Source organism: Procambarus clarkii, chromosome 2 (assembly GCF_040958095.1).
Source record: "Procambarus clarkii isolate CNS0578487 chromosome 2, FALCON_Pclarkii_2.0, whole genome shotgun sequence".
Taxonomy (NCBI): Eukaryota; Metazoa; Arthropoda; class Malacostraca; order Decapoda; family Cambaridae; genus Procambarus; species Procambarus clarkii.
Genome location: NC_091151.1, coordinates 12,358,996 through 12,383,003, shown reverse-complemented (window position 1 = coordinate 12,383,003; position 24,008 = coordinate 12,358,996).

The window sequence follows — 24,008 nt, the reverse complement described above, 5'->3', positions numbered from 1 at the left end:
ACCACTATCACTGGGGAGTCTTCACAGATGGAACACCACTATCACTGGGGAGTCTCCACAGCTGGTACACTGAGGAGTGTTCACAGCTGGTACACCACTATCACTGGGGAGTCTTCACAGATGGAACACCACTATCACTGGGGAGTCTTCACAGCTGGTACACCACTGGGGAGTCTTCACAGCTGGTACACCACTATCACTGGGGAGTCTTCACAGCTGGTACACCACTATCACTGGGGAGTCTTCACAGCGGGTACACCACTATCACTGGGGAGTCTTAACAGCTGGTACACCACTATCACTGGGGAGTCTTCACAGCTGGTACACCACTATCACTGGGGAGTCTTCACAGCTGGTACACCACTATCACTGGGGAGTCTTCACAGCTGGTACACCACTATCACTAGGGAGTCTTCACAGCTGGTACACCGCTAGGAAGTCTTCACAGCTGGAACACCACTATCACTGGGGAGTCTTCACAGCTAGTACACCACTATCACTGGGGAGTCTTCACAGCTAGTACACCACTATCACTGGGGAGTCTTCACAGCTGGTACACCACTATCACTGGGGAGTCTTCACAGCTGGTACACCACTATCACTGGGGAGTCTTCACAGCTAGTACACCACTATCACTGAGGAGTCTTCACAGCTAGTACACCACTATCTCTGGGGAGTCTTCACAGCTGGTACATCACTATCACTGAGGAGTCTTCACAGCTGGTACACCACTATCACTGTGGAGTCTTCACAGCTGGTACACCACTGGGGAGTCTTCACAGCTGGTACACCACTATCACTGGGGAGTCTTCACAGCTGGTACACCACTATCACTGGGTAGTCTTCACAGCTGGTACACCACTATCACTGGGGAGTCTTCACAGCTGGTACACCACTATCACTGGGGAGTCTTCACAGCTGGTACACCACTATCACTGGGGAGTCTTCACAGCTGGTACACCACTATCACTGGGGAGTCTTCACAGCTGGTACACCACTATCACTAGGGAGTCTTCACAGCTGGTACACCGCTAGGAAGTCTTCACAGCTGGTAGACCACTATCACTGGGGAGTCTTCACAGCTGGTACACCACTATCACTGGGGAGTCTTCACAGCTGGTACACCACTATCACTGGGGAGTCTTCACAGCTGGTACACCACTATCACTGGGGAGTCTTCACAGCTAGTACACCACTATCACTGAGGATTCTTCACAGCTGGTACACCACTATCACTAGGAAGTCTTCACAGGTGGAACACCACTATCACTGGGGAGTCTTCACAGCTTGTACACCACTATCACTGAGGAGTCTTCACAGCTAGTACACCACTAGGGAGTCTTCACAGCTGGTACACCACTGGGGAGTCTTCACAGCTGGTACACCACTATCACTGGGGAGTCTTCACAGCTGGTACACCACTGGGGAGTCTTCACAGCTGGTACACCACTATCACTGGGGAGTCTTCACAGCTGGTACACCACTGGGGAGTCTTCACAGCTGGTACACCACTATCACTGGGGAGTCTTCACAGCTGGTACACCACTATCACTGGGGAGTCTTCACAGCTGGTACACCACTATCACTGGGGAGTCTTCACAGCTGGTACACCACTATCACTGGGAGTCTTCACAGCTGGTACACCACTGGGGAGTCTTCACAGCTGGTACACCACTATCACTGGGGAGTCTTCACAGCTGGTACACCACTGGGGAGTCTTCACAGCTGGTACACCACTATCACTGGGGAGTCTTCACAGCTGGTACACCACTGGGGGAGTCTTCACAGCTGGACGACTCGTCACTATCAGTTCAGTGCTAGTGAGTACCATCTGGGTGTGTGCTTCGTTATTAGCTTAGCTGAATGGTAATAAGTAAAACAATTATTAAATAATAGATATCTGCAACACAATACTCAACAGGAACATTTATCACCTTTGAATTAGCAACACAACAAACATCCTGCCAACCACCATAGTGCAAAAGAACACAGTTCATCCTTAGAGTCAATCCATTGGGATATAAACAAGTGTAACTACTTAGAGATGACAGGACCATAAGTGTTTCGTAATTACAAACTTATTTTCGAAGTAACTGGTGTGATTACCATAATGTACAATCATTCACTGGGGGTTACTTAGCTGACTGCCAACATGTGACGTCACTGTTTAAAAAGCCAGGCCTACTAAGGTCACCTGAGTTTTTATTACCCAATTACCTGACTATGCTTAAATGAATGAAAATTTATACTTTACGAAACATATGAAAAATTTTACAGCAAGATGCGTTAGGAAACTAGCATGTTAACTTCATGTCAACTTTAGGAAACTAGTATGTTAACTTTATGTCATCTTTAGGAAACTAGTATGTTAACTTCATTTCAACTTTAGGAACCTAGCATGTCAACCTGCTAACACTAACATGTCAACATGCTAACACTAGCATGTCAACATGCTAACACTAACATGTCAACATGCTAACACTAACATGTCAACATGCTAACTCTAACAACATGCTAACACTAACATGTCAACATGCTAACACTAGTATGTTAGCAAACTATCATGGCTAGCGCATCACCAGGATGCTGAGGGAAGGATAATACCCTGCAGCTCGAGAATTAGTTCTAACATTGAGTACTCGCAACAAAGATGAGATTCTTGTTCCCAGTCTAACTTTATTTAAGTTAGTTTTTTAAGTGTTAAATATATTTATTACAATGAAAATAATACAAACATTGAACAATATTCATGAACATTGCCACACGTCATACAAACTAAAGCTTAAGGGAAGATAAATATGACTGTATTCTCCAAGGAAAATATAGTGGCAATATTCAAGCTTAGCAAAGTTTGGATTTAAATCCAAACTTTTAAAGTTGATTTAGGAATTATTAAATATATTTCAAAATTGGAAAGGAGAAACAAAGATGATGCACTTGACCCTATGTGGTACATGATGCACTTGACCCTATGTGGTACATGATGCACTTGACCCTATGTGGTACATGATGCACTTGACCCTATGTGGTACATGATGCACTTGACCCTATGTGGTACATGATGCACTGGACCCTATGTGGTACATAATGCACTTGACCCTATGTGGTACATAATGCACCGCACCCTATGTGGTACATGATGCACTTGACCCCATGTGGTACATGATGCACTTGACCCTATGTGGTACATGATGCACTGAACCCTATGTGGTACATAATGCACTTGACCCTATGTGGTACATGATGCACTGGACCCTATGTGGTACATAATGCACCGCACCCTATGTGGTACATGATGCACTGGACCCTATGTGGTTCACTATGCACTTAGTACTATACGGTACATGATGCACTGGACCCTATGTGGTACATGATGCACTGGACCCTATGTGGTACATGATGCACTGGACCCTATGTGGTACATAATGCACCGCACCCTATGTGGTACATGATGCACTGGACCCTATGTGGTACATAATGCACTGCACCCTATGTGGTTCACTATGCACTTAGTACTATACGGTACATGATGCACTTCATACTATGTGGTACATGATGCACTGGATCCTATGTGGTTCACTATGCCCTTGATACCATGTGGTACATGCAGAACCTCTGACAATATATCATTGCCTTTCCAAAATCCATTCTTCTATTGACTCCACTGTCTCTCACACGAACTGGTAATCTTTTCTCTGTGAAAGTTAAGTTAGGGGAAGGAACCAGGTAACTTTAACCTTGAGAATGGATGTTGGTTACATCCGAAAACTTGGGTTTTTTACTACACTGAAGCATAAATTTGGTCTTTCCTTCACCTTCATCAAGCATTATCCTCATTGTAGTAGTAGTGTATTTATGTCCCATATATGTAGTATAAACAGCGTCATTGCTCACGCTGCAGCAATAATGTAAATTATATATACAATTATCTTAACACACACATCAATAATATTCACAGCAATAAAGGCAGTACTCAATAAAACGTCAATTAAACTACACTACAGTAATACAATTACTCTCTCTTTTTACTTAACACTTCACTGCTCACTAAACAAAAGTAACATCACTTCTGTTCCTTACTCGACAACAAATGAGACCAGAGTGCAGGGTATCGAAGGGTCCAACCATTTCAACCATCCTCTTGAACATTTAAAATCCAAAGTGGTGTAAAATACACCACTATCACTGGGGAGTCTTCACAGCTGGTACACCACTGGGGAGTCTTCACAGCTGGTACACCACTATCACTGGGGAGTCTTCACAGCTGGTACACCACTATCACTTGGGAGTCTTCACAGGTGGAACACCACTATCACTGTGGAGTCTTCACAGCTGGTACACCACTATCACTGGGGAGTCTTCACAGCTGGTACACCACTATCACTTGGGAGTCTTCACAGGTGGAACACCACTATCACTGGGGAGTCTTCACAGCTGGTACACCACTATCACTGGGGAGTCTTCACAGCTGGTACACCACTATCACTGGGGAGTCTTCACAGCTGGTACACCACTATCACTGGGGAGTCTTCACAGCTGGTACACCACTATCACTGGGGAGTCTTCATAGCTGGTACACTGAGGAGTCTTCACAGCTGGTACACCACTATCACTGGGGAGTCTTCACAGATGGAACACCACTATCACTGGGGAGTCTTCACAGCTGGTACACTGAGGAGTGTTCACAGCTGGTACACCACTATCACTGGGGAGTCTTCACAGATGGAACACCCACTATCACTGGGGAGTCTTCACAGCTGGTACACCTCTGGGGAGTCTTCACAGCTGGTACACCACTATCACTGAGGAGTCTTCACAGCTGGTACACCACTATCACTGGGGAGTCTTCACAGCTGGTACACCACTGGGGAGTCTTCACAGCTGGTACACCACTATCACTGGGGAGTCTTCACAGCTGGTACACCACTATCACTGGGGAGTCTTCACAGCGGGTACACCACTATCACTGGGAGTCTTCACAGCTGGTACACCACTATCACTGGGGAGTCTTCACAGCTGGTACACCACTATCACTGGGGAGTCTTCACAGCTGGTACACCACTATCACTGGGGAGTCTTCACAGCTGGTACACCACTATCACTAGGGAGTCTTCACAGCTGGTACACCGCTAGGAAGTCTTCACAGCTGGAACACCACTATCACTGGGGAGTCTTCACAGCTAGTACACCACTATCACTGGGGAGTCTTCACAGCTAGTACACCACTATCACTGGGGAGTCTTCACAGCTGGTACACCACTATCACTGGGGAGTCTTCACAGTTGGTACACCACTATCACTGGGGAGTCTTCACAGCTAGTACACCACTATCACTGAGGAGTCTTCACAGCTAGTACACCACTATCTCTGGGGAGTCTTCACAGCTGGTACATCACTATCACTGAGGAGTCTTCACAGCTGGTACACCACTATCACTGGGGAGTCTTCACAGCTGGTACACCACTGGGGAGTCTTCACAGCTGGTACACCACTATCACTGGGGAGTCTTCACAGCTGGTACACCACTATCACTGGGGAGTCTTCACAGCTGGTACACCACTATCACTGGGGAGTCTTCACAGCTGGTACACCACTATCACTGGGGAGTCTTCACAGCTGGTACACCACTATCACTGGGGAGTCTTCACAGCTGGTACACCACTATCACTGTGGAGTCTTCACAGCTGGTACACCACTATCACTAGGGAGTCTTCACAACTGGTACACCGCTAGGAAGTCTTCACAGCTGGTAGACCACTATCACTGGGGAGTCTTCACAGCTGGTACACCACTATCACTGGGGAGTCTTCACAGCTGGTACACCACTATCACTAGGGAGTCCTCACAGCTGGTACACCGCTAGGAAGTCTTCACAGCTGGAACACCACTATCACTGGGGAGTCTTCACAGCTAGTACACCACTATCACTGGGGAGTCTTCACAGCTAGTACACCACTATCACTGGGGAGTCTTCACAGCTGGTACACCACTATCACTGGGGAGTCTTCACAGTTGGTACACCACTATCACTGGGGAGTCTTCACAGCTAGTACACCACTATCACTGAGGAGTCTTCACAGCTAGTACACCAGTATCTCTGGGGAGTCTTCACAGCTGGTACATCACTATCACTGAGGAGTCTTCACAGCTGGTACACCACTATCACTGGGGAGTCTTCACAGCTGGTACACCACTGGGGAGTCTTCACAGCTGGTACACCACTATCACTGGGGAGTCTTCACAGCTGGTACACCACTATCACTGGGGAGTCTTCACAGCTGGTACACCACTATCACTGGGGAGTCTTCACAGCTGGTACACCACTATCACTGGGGAGTCTTCACAGCTGGTACACCACTATCACTGGGGAGTCTTCACAGCTGGTACACCACTATCACTAGGGAGTCTTCACAACTGGTACACCGCTAGGAAGTCTTCACAGCTGGTAGACCACTATCACTGGGGAGTCTTCACAGCTGGTACACCACTATCACTGGGGAGTCTTCACAGCTGGTACACCACTATCACTGGGGAGTCTTCACAGCTGGTACACCACTATCACTGGGGAGTCTTCACAGCTAGTACACCACTATCACTGAGGAGTCTTCACAGCTGGTACACCACTATCACTAGGAAGTCTTCACAGGTGGAACACCACTATCACTGGGGAGTCTTCACAGCTAGTACACCACTATCACTGAGGAGTCTTCACAGCTAGTACACCACTAGGGAGTCTTCACAGCTGGTACACCACTGGGGAGTCTTCACAGCTGGTACACCACTATCACTGGGGAGTCTTCACAGCTGGTACACCACTAGGGAGTCTTCACAGCTGGTACACCACTGGGGAGTCTTCACAGCTGGTACACCACTATCACTGGGGAGTCTTCACAGCTGGGAGACCACTATCACTGGGGAGTCTTCACAGCTGGTACACCACTATCACTGGGGAGTCTTCACAGCTGGGAGACCACTATCACTGGGGAGTCTTCACAGCTGGTACACCACTATCACTGGGGAGTCTTCACAGATGGTACACCACTATCACTGGGGAGTCTTCACAGCTGGTACACCACTGGGGAGTCTTCACAGCTGGTACACCACTATCACTGGGGAGTCTTCACAGCTGGTACACCTCTATCACTGGGGAGTCTTCACAGCTGGTACACCACTATCACTGGGGAGTCTTCACAGCTGGTACACCACTATCACTGGGGTTTCTTCAGAGGTGGAACACCACTATCACTGGGGAGTCTTCACAGCTGGTACACCACTATCACTGAGGACTCTTCACAGCTGGTACACCACTATCACTGGGGAGTCTTCACAGCTGGTACACCACTATCACTGAGGAGTCTTCACAGCTGGTACACCACTATCACTGAGGAGTCTTCACAGCTGGTACACCACTGGGGAGTCTTCACAGCTGGTACACCACTATCACTGGGGAGTCTTCACAGCTGGTACACCACTGGGGAGTCTTCACAGCTGGTACACCACTATCACTGGGGAGTCTTCACAGCTGGTTCACCACTATCACTTGGGAGTCTTCACAGGTGGAACACCACTATCACTGGGGAGTCTTCACAGCTGGTACACCACTATCACTGGGGAGTCTTCACAGCTGGTACACCACTATCACTTGGGAGTCTTCACAGGTGGAACACCACTATCACTGGGGAGTCTTCACAGCTGGTACACCACTATCACTGGGGAGTCTTCACAGCTGGTACACCACTATCACTGGGGAGTCTTCACAGCTGGTACACCACTATCACTGGGGAGTCTTCACAGCTGGTACACCACTATCACTGGGGAGTCTTCATAGCTGGTACACTGAGGAGTCTTCACAGCTGGTACACCACTATCACTGGGGAGTCTTCACAGATGGAACACCACTATCACTGGGGAGTCTCCACAGCTGGTACACTGAGGAGTGTTCACAGCTGGTACACCACTATCACTGGGGAGTCTTCACAGATGGAACACCACTATCACTGGGGAGTCTTCACAGCTGGTACACCACTGGGGAGTCTTCACAGCTGGTACACCACTATCACTGGGGAGTCTTCACAGCTGGTACACCACTATCACTGGGGGAGTCTTCACAGCGGGTACACCACTATCACTGGGGAGTCTTCACAGCTGGTACACCAATATCACTGGGGAGTCTTCACAGCTGGTACACCACTATCACTGGGGAGTCTTCACAGCTGGTACACCACTATCACTGGGGAGTCTTCACAGCTGGTACACCACTATCACTAGGGAGTCTTCACAGCTGGTACACCGCTAGGAAGTCTTCACAGCTGGAACACCACTATCACTGGGGAGTCTTCACAGCTAGTACACCACTATCACTGGGGAGTCTTCACAGCTAGTACACCACTATCACTGGGGAGTCTTCACAGCTGGTACACCACTATCACTGGGGAGTCTTCACAGCTGGTACACCACTATCACTGGGGAGTCTTCACAGCTAGTACACCACTATCACTGAGGAGTCTTCACAGCTAGTACACCACTATCTCTGGGGAGTCTTCACAGCTGGTACATCACTATCACTGAGGAGTCTTCACAGCTGGTACACCACTATCACTGGGGAGTCTTCACAGCTGGTACACCACTGGGGAGTCTTCACAGCTGGTACACCACTATCACTGGGGAGTCTTCACAGCTGGTACACCACTATCACTGGGGAGTCTTCACAGCTGGTACACCACTATCACTGGGGAGTCTTCACAGCTGGTACACCACTATCACTGGGGAGTCTTCACAGCTGGTACACCACTATCACTGGGGAGTCTTCACAGCTGGTACACCACTATCACTGGGGAGTCTTCACAGCTGGTACACCACTATCACTAGGGAGTCTTCACAGCTGGTACACCGCTAGGAAGTCTTCACAGCTGGTAGACCACTATCACTGGGGAGTCTTCACAGCTGGTACACCACTATCACTGGGGAGTCTTCACAGCTGGTACACCACTATCACTGGGGAGTCTTCACAGCTGGTACACCACTATCACTGGGGAGTCTTCACAGCTAGTACACCACTATCACTGAGGAGTCTTCACAGCTGGTACACCACTATCACTAGGAAGTCTTCACAGGTGGAACACCACTATCACTGGGGAGTCTTCACAGCTAGTACACCACTATCATTGAGGAGTCTTCACAGCTAGTACACCACTAGGGAGTCTTCACAGCTGGTACACCACTGGGGAGTCTTCACAGCTGGTACACCACTATCACTGGGGAGTCTTCACAGCTGGTACACCACTAGGGAGTCTTCACAGCTGGTACACCACTGGGGAGTCTTCACAGCTGGTACACCACTATCACTGGGGAGTCTTCACAGCTGGGAGTCCACTATCACTGGGGAGTCTTCACAGCTGGTACACCACTATCACTGGGGAGTCTTCACAGCTGGTACACCACTATCACTGGGGAGTCTTCACAGCTGGTACACCACTATCACTGGGGAGTCTTCACAGCTAGTACACCACTATCACTGAGGAGTCTTCACAGCTGGTACACCACTATCACTAGGAAGTCTTCACAGGTGGAACACCACTATCACTGGGGAGTCTTCACAGCTGGTACACCACTATCACTGGGGAGTCTTCACAGCTGGTACACCACTATCACTGGGGAGTCTTCACAGCTGGTACACCACTATCACTGGGGAGTCTTCACAGCTGGTACACCACTGTCACTGGGGAGTCTTCACAGCTGGTACACCACTATCACTGGGGAGTCTTCACAGCTGGTACACCACTATCACTGGGGAGTCTTCACAGCTGGTACACTATTATCACTGGGGAGTCTTCACAGCTGGTACACCACTATCACTGGGGAGTCTTCACAGCTGGTACACCACTATCACTGGGGAGTCTTCACAGCTGGTACACCACTGTCACTGGGGAGTCTTCACAGCTGGTACACCACTATCACTGGGGAGTCTTCACAGCTGGTACACCACTATCACTGGGGAGTCTTCACAGCTGGTACACTATTATCACTGGGGAGTCTTCACAGCTGGTACACCACTATCACTGGGGAGTCTTCACAGCTGGTACACCACTATCACTGGGGAGTCTTCACAGCTGGTACACCACTATCACTGGGGAGTCTTCATAGCTGGTACACCACTATCACTGGGGAGTCTTCACAGCTAGTACACCGCTATCACTGGGGAGTCTTCACAGCTGGTACACCACTATCACTGGGGAGTCTTCACAGATGGTACACCACTATCACTGGGGGAGTCTTCACAGCTGGTACAACCACTGGGGAGTCTTCACAGTTGGTACACCACTATCACTGGGGAGTCTTCACAGCTGGTACACCTCTATCACTGGGGAGTCTTCACAGCTGGTACACCACTATCACTGGGGAGTCTTCACAGCTGGTACACCACTATCACTGGGGTTTCTTCAGAGGTGGAACACCACTATCACTGGGGAGTCTTCACAGCTGGTACACCACTATCACTGAGGACTCTTCACAGCTGGTACACCACTATCACTGGGGAGTCTTCACAGCTGGTACACCACTATCACTGAGGAGTCTTCACAGCTGGTACACCACTATCACTGAGGAGTCTTCACAGCTGGTACACCACTGGGGAGTCTTCACAGCTGGTACACCACTATCACTGGGGAGTCTTCACAGCTGGTACACCACTGGGGAGTCTTCACAGCTGGTACACCACTATCACTGGGGAGTCTTCACAGCTGGTACACCACTATCACTTGGGAGTCTTCACAGGTGGAACACCACTATCACTGGGAGTCTTCACAGCTGGTACACCACTATCACTGGGGAGTCTTCACAGCTGGTACACCACTATCACTTGGGAGTCTTCACAGGTGGAACACCACTATCACTGGGGAGTCTTCACAGCTGGTACACCACTATCACTGGGGAGTCTTCACAGCTGGTACACCCACTATCACTGGGGAGTCTTCACAGCTGGTACACCACTATCACTGGGGAGTCTTCACAGCTGGTACACCACTATCACTGGGGAGTCTTCATAGCTGGTACACTGAGGAGTCTTCACAGCTGGTACACCACTATCACTGGGGAGTCTTCACAGATGGAACACCACTATCACTGGGGAGTCTTCACAGCTGGTACACTGAGGAGTGTTCACAGCTGGTACACCACTATCACTGGGGAGTCTTCACAGATGGAGCACCACTATCACTGGGGAGTCTTCACAGCTGGTACACCACTGGGGAGTCTTCACAGCTGGTACACCACTATCACTGAGGAGTCTTCACAGCTGGTACACCACTATCACTGGGGAGTCTTCACAGCTGGTACACCACTGGGGAGTCTTCACAGCTGGTACACCACTATCACTGGGGAGTCTTCACAGCTGGTACACCACTATCACTGGGGAGTCTTCACAGCTGGTACACCACTATCACTGGGGAGTCTTCACAGCTGGTACACCACTATCACTGGGGAGTCTTCACAGCTGGTACACCACTATCACTGGGGAGTCTTCACAGCTGGTACACCACTATCACTGGGGAGTCTTCACAGCTGGTACACCACTATCACTAGGGAGTCTTCACAGCGGGTACACCGCTAGGAAGTCTTCACAGCTGGAACACCACTATCACTGGGGAGTCTTCACAGCTAGTACACCACTATCACTGGGGAGTCTTCACAGCTAGTACACCACTATCACTGGGGAGTCTTCACAGCTGGTACACCACTATCACTGGGGAGTCTTCACAGCTGGTACACCACTATCACTGGGGAGTCTTCACAGCTAGTACACCACTATCACTGAGGAGTCTTCACAGCTGGTACACCACTATCACTGGGGAGTCTTCACAGCTGGTACATCACTATCACTGGGGAGTCTTCACAGCTGGTACACCACTATCACTGGGGAGTCTTCAAAGCTGGTACACCACTATCACTGAGGAGTCTTCACAGCTAGTAAACCACTATCACTGGGGAGTCTTCACAGCTGGTACACCGCTAGGAAGTCTTCACAGCTGGTACACCACTATCACTGGGGAGTCTTCACAGCTGGTACACCACTATCACTGGGGAGTCTTCACAGCTAGTACACCACTATCACTGAGGAGTCTTCACAGCTAGTACACCACTAGGGAGTCTTCACAGCTGGTACACCACTGGGGAGTCTTCACAGCTGGTACACCACTATCACTGGGGAGTCTTCACAGCTGGTACACCACTAGGGAGTCTCACAGCTGGTACACCACTTGGGAGTCTTCACAGCTGGTACACCACTGGGGAGTCTTCACAGCTGGTACACCACTATCACTTGGGAGTCTTCACAGGTGGAACACCACTATCACTGGGGAGTCTTCACAGCTGGTACACCACTATCACTGGGGAGTCTTCACAGCTGGTACACCACTATCACTTGGGAGTCTTCACAGGTGGAACACCACTATCACTGGGGAGTCTTCACAGCTGGTTCACCACTATCACTGGGGAGTCTTCACAGCTGGTACACCACTATCACTAGGGAGTCTTCACAGCTGGTACACCACTATCACTGGGGAGTCTTCACAGCTGGTACACCACTATCACTGGGGAGTCTTCATAGCTGGTACACTGAGGAGTCTTCACAGCTGGTACACCACTATCACTGGGGAGTCTTCACAGATGGAACACCACTATCACTGGGGAGTCTTCACAGCTGGTACACTGAGGAGTGTTCACAGCTGGTACACAACTATCACTGGGGAGTCTTCACAGATGGAACACCACTATCACTGGGGAGTCTTCATAGCTGGTACACCACTATCACTGGGGAGTCTTCACAGCTAGTACACCGCTATCACTGGGGAGTCTTCACAGCTGGTACACCACTATCACTGGGGAGTCTTCACAGATGGAACACCACTATCACTGGGGAGTCTTCACAGCTGGTACACCACTATCACTGGGGAGTCTTCACAGCTGGTACACTGAGGAGTGTTCACAGCTGGTACACAACTATCACTGGGGAGTCTTCACAGATGGAACACCACTATCACTGGGGAGTCTTCATAGCTGGTACACCACTATCACTGAGGACTCTTCACAGCTGGTACACACTATCACTGGGGAGTCTTCACAGCTGGTACACCACTATCACTTGGGAGTCTTCACAGGTGGAACACCACTATCACTGGGGAGTCTTCACAGCTGGTACACCACTATCACTGGGGAGTCTTCACAGCTGGTACACCACTATCACTGGGGAGTCTTCATAGCTGGTACACTGAGGAGTCTTCACAGCTGGTACACCACTATCACTGGGGAGTCTTCACAGATGGAACACCACTATCACTGGGGAGTCTTCACAGCTGGTACACTGAGGAGTGTTCACAGCTGGTACACCACTATCACTGGGGAGTCTTCACAGATGGAGCACCACTATCACTGGGGAGTCTTCACAGCTGGTACACCACTGGGGAGTCTTCACAGCTGGTACACCACTATCACTGAGGAGTCTTCACAGCTGGTACACCACTATCACTGGGGAGTCTTCACAGCTGGTACACCACTGGGGAGTCTTCACAGCTGGTACACCACTATCACTGGGGAGTCTTCACAGCTGGTACACCACTATCACTGGGGAGTCTTCACAGCTGGTACACCACTATCACTGGGGAGTCTTCACAGCTGGTACACCACTATCACTGGGGAGTCTTCACAGCTGGTACACCACTATCACTGGGGAGTCTTCACAGCTGGTACACCACTATCACTGGGGAGTCTTCACAGCTGGTACACCACTATCACTAGGGAGTCTTCACAGCGGGTACACCGCTAGGAAGTCTTCACAGCTGGAACACCACTATCACTGGGGAGTCTTCACAGCTAGTACACCACTATCACTGGGGAGTCTTCACAGCTAGTACACCACTATCACTGGGGAGTCTTCACAGCTGGTACACCACTATCACTGGGGAGTCTTCACAGCTGGTACACCACTATCACTGGGGAGTCTTCACAGCTAGTACACCACTATCACTGAGGAGTCTTCACAGCTGGTACACCACTATCACTGGGGAGTCTTCACAGCTGGTACATCACTATCACTGGGGAGTCTTCACAGCTGGTACACCACTATCACTGGGGAGTCTTCAAAGCTGGTACACCACTATCACTGAGGAGTCTTCACAGCTAGTAAACCACTATCACTGGGGAGTCTTCACAGCTGGTACACCGCTAGGAAGTCTTCACAGCTGGTACACCACTATCACTGGGGAGTCTTCACAGCTGGTACACCACTATCACTGGGGAGTCTTCACAGCTAGTACACCACTATCACTGAGGAGTCTTCACAGCTAGTACACCACTAGGGAGTCTTCACAGCTGGTACACCACTGGGGAGTCTTCACAGCTGGTACACCACTATCACTGGGGAGTCTTCACAGCTGGTACACCACTAGGGAGTCTTCACAGCTGGTACACCACTTGGGAGTCTTCACAGCTGGTACACCACTGGGGAGTCTTCACAGCTGGTACACCACTATCACTTGGGAGTCTTCACAGGTGGAACACCACTATCACTGGGGAGTCTTCACAGCTGGTACACCACTATCACTGGGGAGTCTTCACAGCTGGTACACCACTATCACTTGGGAGTCTTCACAGGTGGAACACCACTATCACTGGGGAGTCTTCACAGCTGGTTCACCACTATCACTGGGGAGTCTTCACAGCTGGTACACCACTATCACTAGGGAGTCTTCACAGCTGGTACACCACTATCACTGGGGAGTCTTCACAGCTGGTACACCACTATCACTGGGGAGTCTTCATAGCTGGTACACTGAGGAGTCTTCACAGCTGGTACACCACTATCACTGGGGAGTCTTCACAGATGGAACACCACTATCACTGGGGAGTCTTCACAGCTGGTACACTGAGGAGTGTTCACAGCTGGTACACAACTATCACTGGGGAGTCTTCACAGATGGAACACCACTATCACTGGGGAGTCTTCATAGCTGGTACACCACTATCACTGGGGAGTCTTCACAGCTAGTACACCGCTATCACTGGGGAGTCTTCACAGCTGGTACACCACTATCACTGGGGAGTCTTCACTAGCTGGTAACACCACTATCACTGGGGAGTCTTCACAGCTGGTACACCACTATCACTGGGGAGTCTTCACAGCTGGTACACTGAGGAGTGTTCACAGCTGGTACACAACTATCACTGGGGAGTCTTCACAGATGGAACACCACTATCACTGGGGAGTCTTCATAGCTGGTACACCACTATCACTGAGGACTCTTCACAGCTGGTACACCACTATCACTGGGGAGTCTTCACAGCTGGTACACCACTATCACTTGGGAGTCTTCACAGGTGGAACACCACTATCACTGGGGAGTCTTCACAGCTGGTACACTACTATCACTGGGGAGTCTTCACAGCTGGTACACCACTATCACTGGGGAGTCTTCATAGCTGGTACACTGAGGAGTCTTCACAGCTGGTACACCACTATCACTGGGGAGTCTTCACAGATGGAACACCACTATCACTGGGGAGTCTTCACAGCTGGTACACTGAGGAGTGTTCACAGCTGGTACACCACTATCACTGGGGAGTCTTCACAGATGGAGCACCACTATCACTGGGGAGTCTTCACAGCTGGTACACCACTGGGGAGTCTTCACAGCTGGTACACCACTATCACTGAGGAGTCTTCACAGCTGGTACACCACTATCACTGGGGAGTCTTCACAGCTGGTACACCACTGGGGAGTCTTCACAGCTGGTACACCACTATCACTGGGGAGTCTTCACAGCTGGTACACCACTATCACTGGGGAGTCTTCACAGCTGGTACACCACTATCACTGGGGAGTCTTCACAGCTGGTACACCACTATCACTGGGGAGTCTTCACAGCTGGTACACCACTATCACTGGGGAGTCTTCACAGCTGGTACACCACTATCACTGGGGAGTCTTCACAGCTGGTACACCACTATCACTAGGGAGTCTTCACAGCGGGTACACCGCTAGGAAGTCTTCACAGCTGGAACACCACTATCACTGGGGAGTCTTCACAGCTAGTACACCACTATCACTGGGGAGTCTTCACAGCTAGTACACCACTATCACTGGGGAGTCTTCACAGCTGGTACACCACTATCACTGGGGAGTCTTCACAGCTGGTACACCACTATCACTGGGGAGTCTTCACAGCTAGTACACCACTATCACTGAGGAGTCTTCACAGCTGGTACACCACTATCACTGGGGAGTCTTCACAGCTGGTACATCACTATCACTGGGGAGTCTTCACAGCTGGTACACCACTATCACTGGGGAGTCTTCAAAGCTGGTACACCACTATCACTGAGGAGTCTTCACAGCTAGTAAACCACTATCACTGGGGAGTCTTCACAGCTGGTACACCGCTAGGAAGTCTTCACAGCTGGTACACCACTATCACTGGGGAGTCTTCACAGCTGGTACACCACTATCACTGGGGAGTCTTCACAGCTAGTACACCACTATCACTGAGGAGTCTTCACAGCTAGTACACCACTAGGGAGTCTTCACAGCTGGTACACCACTGGGGAGTCTTCACAGCTGGTACACCACTATCACTGGGGAGTCTTCACAGCTGGTACACCACTAGGGAGTCTTCACAGCTGGTACACCACTTGGGAGTCTTCACAGCTGGTACACCACTGGGGAGTCTTCACAGCTGGTACACCACTATCACTTGGGAGTCTTCACAGGTGGAACACCACTATCACTGGGGAGTCTTCACAGCTGGTACACCACTATCACTGGGGAGTCTTCACAGCTGGTACACCACTATCACTTGGGAGTCTTCACAGGTGGAACACCACTATCACTGGGGAGTCTTCACAGCTGGTTCACCACTATCACTGGGGAGTCTTCACAGCTGGTACACCACTATCACTAGGGAGTCTTCACAGCTGGTACACCACTATCACTGGGGAGTCTTCACAGCTGGTACACCACTATCACTGGGGAGTCTTCATAGCTGGTACACTGAGGAGTCTTCACAGCTGGTACACCACTATCACTGGGGAGTCTTCACAGATGGAACACCACTATCACTGGGGAGTCTTCACAGCTGGTACACTGAGGAGTGTTCACAGCTGGTACACAACTATCACTGGGGAGTCTTCACAGATGGAACACCACTATCACTGGGGAGTCTTCATAGCTGGTACACCACTATCACTGGGGAGTCTTCACAGCTAGTACACCGCTATCACTGGGGAGTCTTCACAGCTGGTACACCACTATCACTGGGGAGTCTTCACAGATGGAACACCACTATCACTGGGGAGTCTTCACAGCTGGTACACCACTGGGGAGTCTTCACAGCTGGTACACCACTATCACTGGGGAGTCTTCACAGCTGGTACACCTCTATCACTGGGGAGTCTTCACAGCTGGTACACCACTATCACTGGGGAGTCTTCACAGCTGGTACACCACTATCACTGGGGAGTCTTCAGAGGTGGAACACCACTATAACTGGGGAGTCTTCACAGCTGGTACACCACTATCACTGAGGACTCTTCACAGCTGGTACACCACTATCACTGGGGAGTCTTCACAGCCGGTACACCACTATCACTGAGGAGTCTTCACAGCTGGTACACCACTGGGGAGTCTTCACAGCTGGTACACCACTATCACTGGGGAGTCTTCACAGCTGGTACACCACTGGGGAGTCTTCACAGCTGGTACACCGCTAGGAAGTCTTCACAGCTGGTACACCACTATCACTGGGGAGTCTTCACAGCTGGTACACCACTATCACTGGGGAGTCTTCACAGCTAGTACACCACTATCACTGAGGAGTCTTCACAGCTAGTACACCACTAGGGAGTCTTCACAGCTGGTACACCACTGGGGAGTCTTCACAGCTGGTACACCACTATCACTGGGGAGTCTTCACAGCTGGTACACCACTAGGGAGTCTTCACAGCTGGTACACCACTTGGGAGTCTTCACAGCTGGTACACCACTGGGGAGTCTTCACAGCTGGTACACCACTATCACTTGGGAGTCTTCACAGGTGGAACACCACTATCACTGGGGAGTCTTCACAGCTGGTACACCACTATCACTGGGGAGTCTTCACAGCTGGTACACCACTATCACTTGGGAGTCTTCACAGGTGGAACACCACTATCACTGGGGAGTCTTCACAGCTGGTTCACCACTATCACTGGGGAGTCTTCACAGCTGGTACACCACTATCACTAGGGAGTCTTCACAGCTGGTACACCACTATCACTGGGGAGTCTTCACAGCTGGTACACCACTATCACTGGGGAGTCTTCATAGCTGGTACACTGAGGAGTCTTCACAGCTGGTACACCACTATCACTGGGGAGTCTTCACAGATGGAACACCACTATCACTGGGGAGTCTTCACAGCTGGTACACTGAGGAGTGTTCACAGCTGGTACACAACTATCACTGGGGAGTCTTCACAGATGGAACACCACTATCACTGGTGAGTCTTCATAGCTGGTACACCACTATCACTGGGGAGTCTTCACAGCTGGTACACCACTATCACTGGGGAGTCTTCACAGCTGGTACACTGAGGAGTGTTCACAGCTGGTACACAACTATCACTGGGGAGTCTTCACAGATGGAACACCACTATCACTGGGGAGTCTTCATAGCTGGTACACCACTATCACTGAGGACTCTTCACAGCTGGTACACCACTATCACTGGGGAGTCTTCACAGCTGGTACACCACTATCACTTGGGAGTCTTCACAGGTGGAACACCACTATCACTGGGGAGTCTTCACAGCTGGTACACCACTATCACTGGGGAGTCTTCACAGCTGGTACACCACTATCACTGGGGAGTCTTCATAGCTGGTACACTGAGGAGTCTTCACAGCTGGTACACCACTATCACTGGGGAGTCTTCACAGATGGAACACCACTATCACTGGGGAGTCTTCACAGCTGGTACACTGAGGAGTGTTCACAGCTGGTACACCACTATCACTGGGGAGTCTTCACAGATGGAACACCACTATCACTGGGGAGTCTTCACAGCTCGTACACCACTGGGGAGTCTTCACAGCTGGTACACCACTATCACTGAGGAGTCTTCACAGCTGGTACACCACTATCACTGGGGAGTCTTCACAGCTGGTACACCACTGGGGAGTCTTCACAGCTGGTACACCACTATCACTGGGGAGTCTTCACAGCTGGTACACCACTATCACTGGGAAGTCTTCACAGCTGGTACACCACTATCACTGGGGAGTCTTCACAGCTGGTACACCACTATCACTGGGGAGTCTTCACAGCTGGTACACCACTATCACTGGGGAGTCTTCACAGCTGGTACACCACTATCACTGGGGAGTCTTCACAGCTGGTACACCACTATCACTAGGGAGTCTTCACAGCGGGTACACCGCTAGGAAGTCTTCACAGCTGGAACACCACTATCACTGGGGAGTCTTCACAGCTAGTACACCACTATCACTGGGGAGTCTTCACAGCTAGTACACCACTATCACTGGGGAGTCTTCACAGCTGGTACACCACTATCACTGGGGAGTCTTCACAGCTGGTACACCACTATCACTGGGGAGTCTTCACAGCTAGTACACCACTATCACTGAGGAGTCTTCACAGCTGGTACACCACTATCACTGGAGAGTCTACACAGCTGGTACATCACTATCACTGGGGAGTCTTCACAGCTGGTACACCACTATCACTGGGGAGTCTTCAAAGCTGGTACACCACTATCACTGAGGAGTCTTCACAGCTAGTAAACCACTATCACTGGGGAGTCTTCACAGCTGGTACACCGCTAGGAAGTCTTCACAGCTGGTACACCACTATCACTGGGGAGTCTTCACAGCTGGTACACCACTATCACTGGGGAGTCTTCACAGCTAGTACACCACTATCACTGAGGAGTCTTCACAGCTAGTACACCACTAGGGAGTCTTCACAGCTGGTACACCACTGGGGAGTCTTCACAGCTGGTACACCACTATCACTGGGGAGTCTTCACAGCTGGTACACCACTAGGGAGTCTTCACAGCTGGTACACCACTGGGGAGTCTTCACAGCTGGTACACCACTATCACTTGGGAGTCTTCACAGGTGGAACACCACTATCACTGGGGAGTCTTCACAGCTGGTACACCACTATCACTGGGGAGTCTTCACAGCTGGTACACCACTATCACTTGGGAGTCTTCACAGGTGGAACACCACTATCACTGGGGAGTCTTCACAGCTGGTTCACCACTATCACTGGGGAGTCTTCACAGCTGGTACACCACTATCACTAGGGAGTCTTCACAGCTGGTACACCACTATCACTGGGGAGTCTTCACAGCTGGTACACCACTATCACTGGGGAGTCTTCATAGCTGGTACACTGAGGAGTCTTCACAGCTGGTACACCACTATCACTGGGGAGTCTTCACAGATGGAACACCACTATCACTGGGGAGTCTTCACAGCTGGTACACTGAGGAGTGTTCACAGCTGGTACACAACTATCACTGGGGAGTCTTCACAGATGGAACACCACTATCACTGGGGAGTCTTCATAGCTGGTACACCACTATCACTGGGGAGTCTTCACAGCTAGTACACCGCTATCACTGGGGAGTCTTCACAGCTGGTACACCACTATCACTGGGGAGTCTTCACAGATGGAACACCACTATCACTGGGGAGTCTTCACAGCTGGTACACCACTGGGGAGTCTTCACAGCTGGTACACCACTATCACTGGGGAGTCTTCACAGCTGGTACACCTCTATCACTGGGGAGTCTTCACAGCTGGTACACCACTATCACTGGGGAGTCTTCACAGCTGGTACACCACTATCACTGGGGAGTCTTCAGAGGTGGAACACCACTATAACTGGGGAGTCTTCACAGCTGGTACACCACTATCACTGAGGACTCTTCACAGCTGGTACACCACTATCACTGGGGAGTCTTCACAGCCGGTACACCACTATCACTGAGGAGTCTTCACAGCTGGTACACCACTGGGGAGTCTTCACAGCTGGTACACCACTATCACTGGGGAGTCTTCACAGCTGGTACACCACTGGGGAGTCTTCACAGCTGGTACACCACTATCACTGGGGAGTCTTCACAGCTGGTACACCACTATCACTTGGGAGTCTATACAGGTGGAACACCACTATCACTGGGGAGTCTTCACAGCTGGTACACCACTATCACTGGGGAGTCTTCACAGCTGGTACACCACTATCACTTGGGAGTCTTCACAGGTGGAACACCACTATCACTGGGGAGTCTTCACAGCTGGTACACCACTATCACTGGGGAGTCTTCACAGCTGGTACACCACTATCACTGGGGAGTCTTCACAGCTGGTACACCACTATCACTGGGGAGTCTTCACAGCTGGTACACCACTATCATTGGGGAGTCTTCATAGATGGTACACTGAGGAGTCTTCACAGCTGGTACACCACTATCACTGGGGAGTCTTCACAGATGGAACACTACTATCACTGGGGAGTCTTCACAGCTGGTACACTGAGGAGTGTTCACAGCTGGTACACCACTATCACTGGGGAGTCTTCACAGATGGAACACCACTATCACTGGGGAGTCTTCACAGCTGGTACACTGAGGAGTGTTCACAGCTGGTACACCACTATCACTGGGGAGTCTTCACAGATGGAACACCACTATCACTGGGGAGTCTTCACAGCTGGTACACCACTGGGGAGTCTTCATAGCTGGTTCACCACTATCACTGGGGAGTCTTCACAGCTGGTACACCACTATCACTGGGGAGTCTTCACAGCTGGTACACCACTGGGGAGTCTTCACAGCTGGTACACCACTATCACTGGGGAGTCTTCACAGCTGGTACACCACTATCACTGGGGAGTCTTCACAGCTGGTACACCACTATCACTGGGGAGTCTTCACAGCTGGTACACCACTATCACTGGGGAGTCTTCACAGCTGGTACACCACTATCACTGGGGAGTCTTCACAGCTGGTACACCACTATCACTGGGGAGTCTTCACAGCTGGTACACCACTATCACTGGGGAGTCTTCACAGCTGGTACACCGCTAGGAAGTCTTCACAGCTGGAACACCACTATCACTGGGGAGTCTTCACAGCTAGTACACCACTATCACTGGGGAGTCTTCACAGCTAGTACACCACTATCACTGGGGAGTCTTCACAGCTGGTACACCACTATCACTGGGGAGTCTTCACAGCTGGTACACCACTATCACTGGGGAGTCTTCACAGCTAGTACACCACTATCACTGAGGAGTCTTCACAGCTAGTATACCACTATCACTGGGGAGTCTTCACAGCTGGTACATCACTATCACTGGGGAGTCTTCACAGCTGGTACACCACTATCACTGGGGAGTCTTCACAGCTGGTACACCACTATCACTGGGGAGTCTTCACAGCTAGTACACCACTATCACTGAGGAGTCTTCACAGCTGCTACACCACTATCACTGGGGAGTCTTCACAGCTAGTACATCACTATCACTGGGGAGTCTTCACAGCTGGTACACCACTATCACTGGGGAGTCTTCAAAGCTGGTACACCACTATCACTGAGGAGTCTTCACAGCTAGTAAACCACTATCACTGGGGAGTCTTCACAGCTGGTACACCGCTAGAAAGTCTTCACAGCTGGTACACCACTATCACTGGGGAGTCTTCACAGCTGGTACATCACTATCACTGGGGAGTCTTCACAGCTAGTACACCACTATCACTGAGGAGTCTTCACAGCTAGTACACCACTAGGGAGTCTTCACAGCTGGTACACCACTGGGGAGTCTTCACAGCTGGTAAACCACTATCACTGGGGAGTCTTCACAGCTGGTACACCACTAGGGAGTCTTCACAGCTGGTACACCACTGGGGAGTCTTCACAGCTGGTACACCACTATCACTGGGGAGTCTTAACAGCTGGTAGACCACTATCACTGGGGAGTCTTCACAGCTGGTACACCACTATTGTAACGGGGGGTGGGGGAAATAGCTCTATCTTGTCCATTATTCCACCCCCCCAGTTAACTAACGAGGCCGGGGGAAACAGCTCTCTCTAGTCCGTTATCCCGTCCTCAGTTAGCTAACTATTCTAGAGCACCCTCCAGAGTTCCTAAGGCAACCTCTCTCGTTCAACACCTTGTAACCTAGGTATTTGACTACCTAGGTGCTAAGACTACAAGGCGCCGTAACTGGATCAGTTACCCGGAACTCTAGAGAGAACTCTAGAATACAGAATCATTGCCACAAACGTATAAGAGAAAACGAAAGGAAAGAAATGAATAGTGAAGTAATTAGTGAGGGTTTGGGGTGAGAGGGAGAGAGGTGGGAGGAGCGAGGAGGGTCATTAGTTGAAAGTGAGAGTTTAGAGATGGGTGGAGGGAGAGGTGTAGATAGGTAGAAGTAGAAGAGTAGATAGTAGACGTAGAAGAGTAGATAGTAGAAGACGAAATGCTGCCACCATCCATTCATGATCATTACATACAAGACAAGGAATGGAACTTGTCTGTATCAAAATATTCACCAAAGATGTCATCAAGAGATCATTATTAGTATGGTCCCATCTTTATCATGTACTCATTCTAAACCATGAAACCAGTAACCACAGAGGCTTTCTCACCTCAACTCAAAGCTCTAGGGAACAAAGTTAAACACAATTTAAATAATAAATTCATAATTATATTTCCCATGAAGTATCATAATTTAGCAATTCAATTAAAATGTTCCAGTTTAATATGCAAAGTGAGTCATCATCCAAGAATTCGAGAACCCTACAACTTGACTGCCCCTGATCATCACACAACATATGTAAACACGACCAAGTCACCTTAATGCTCAACTCACCAAGTGTCTCTGCCTATAGCTGGATAGAGAGGGGGGGGGTCTGTAGTTGACAGAGACTCCCGCCCTGCCGGCC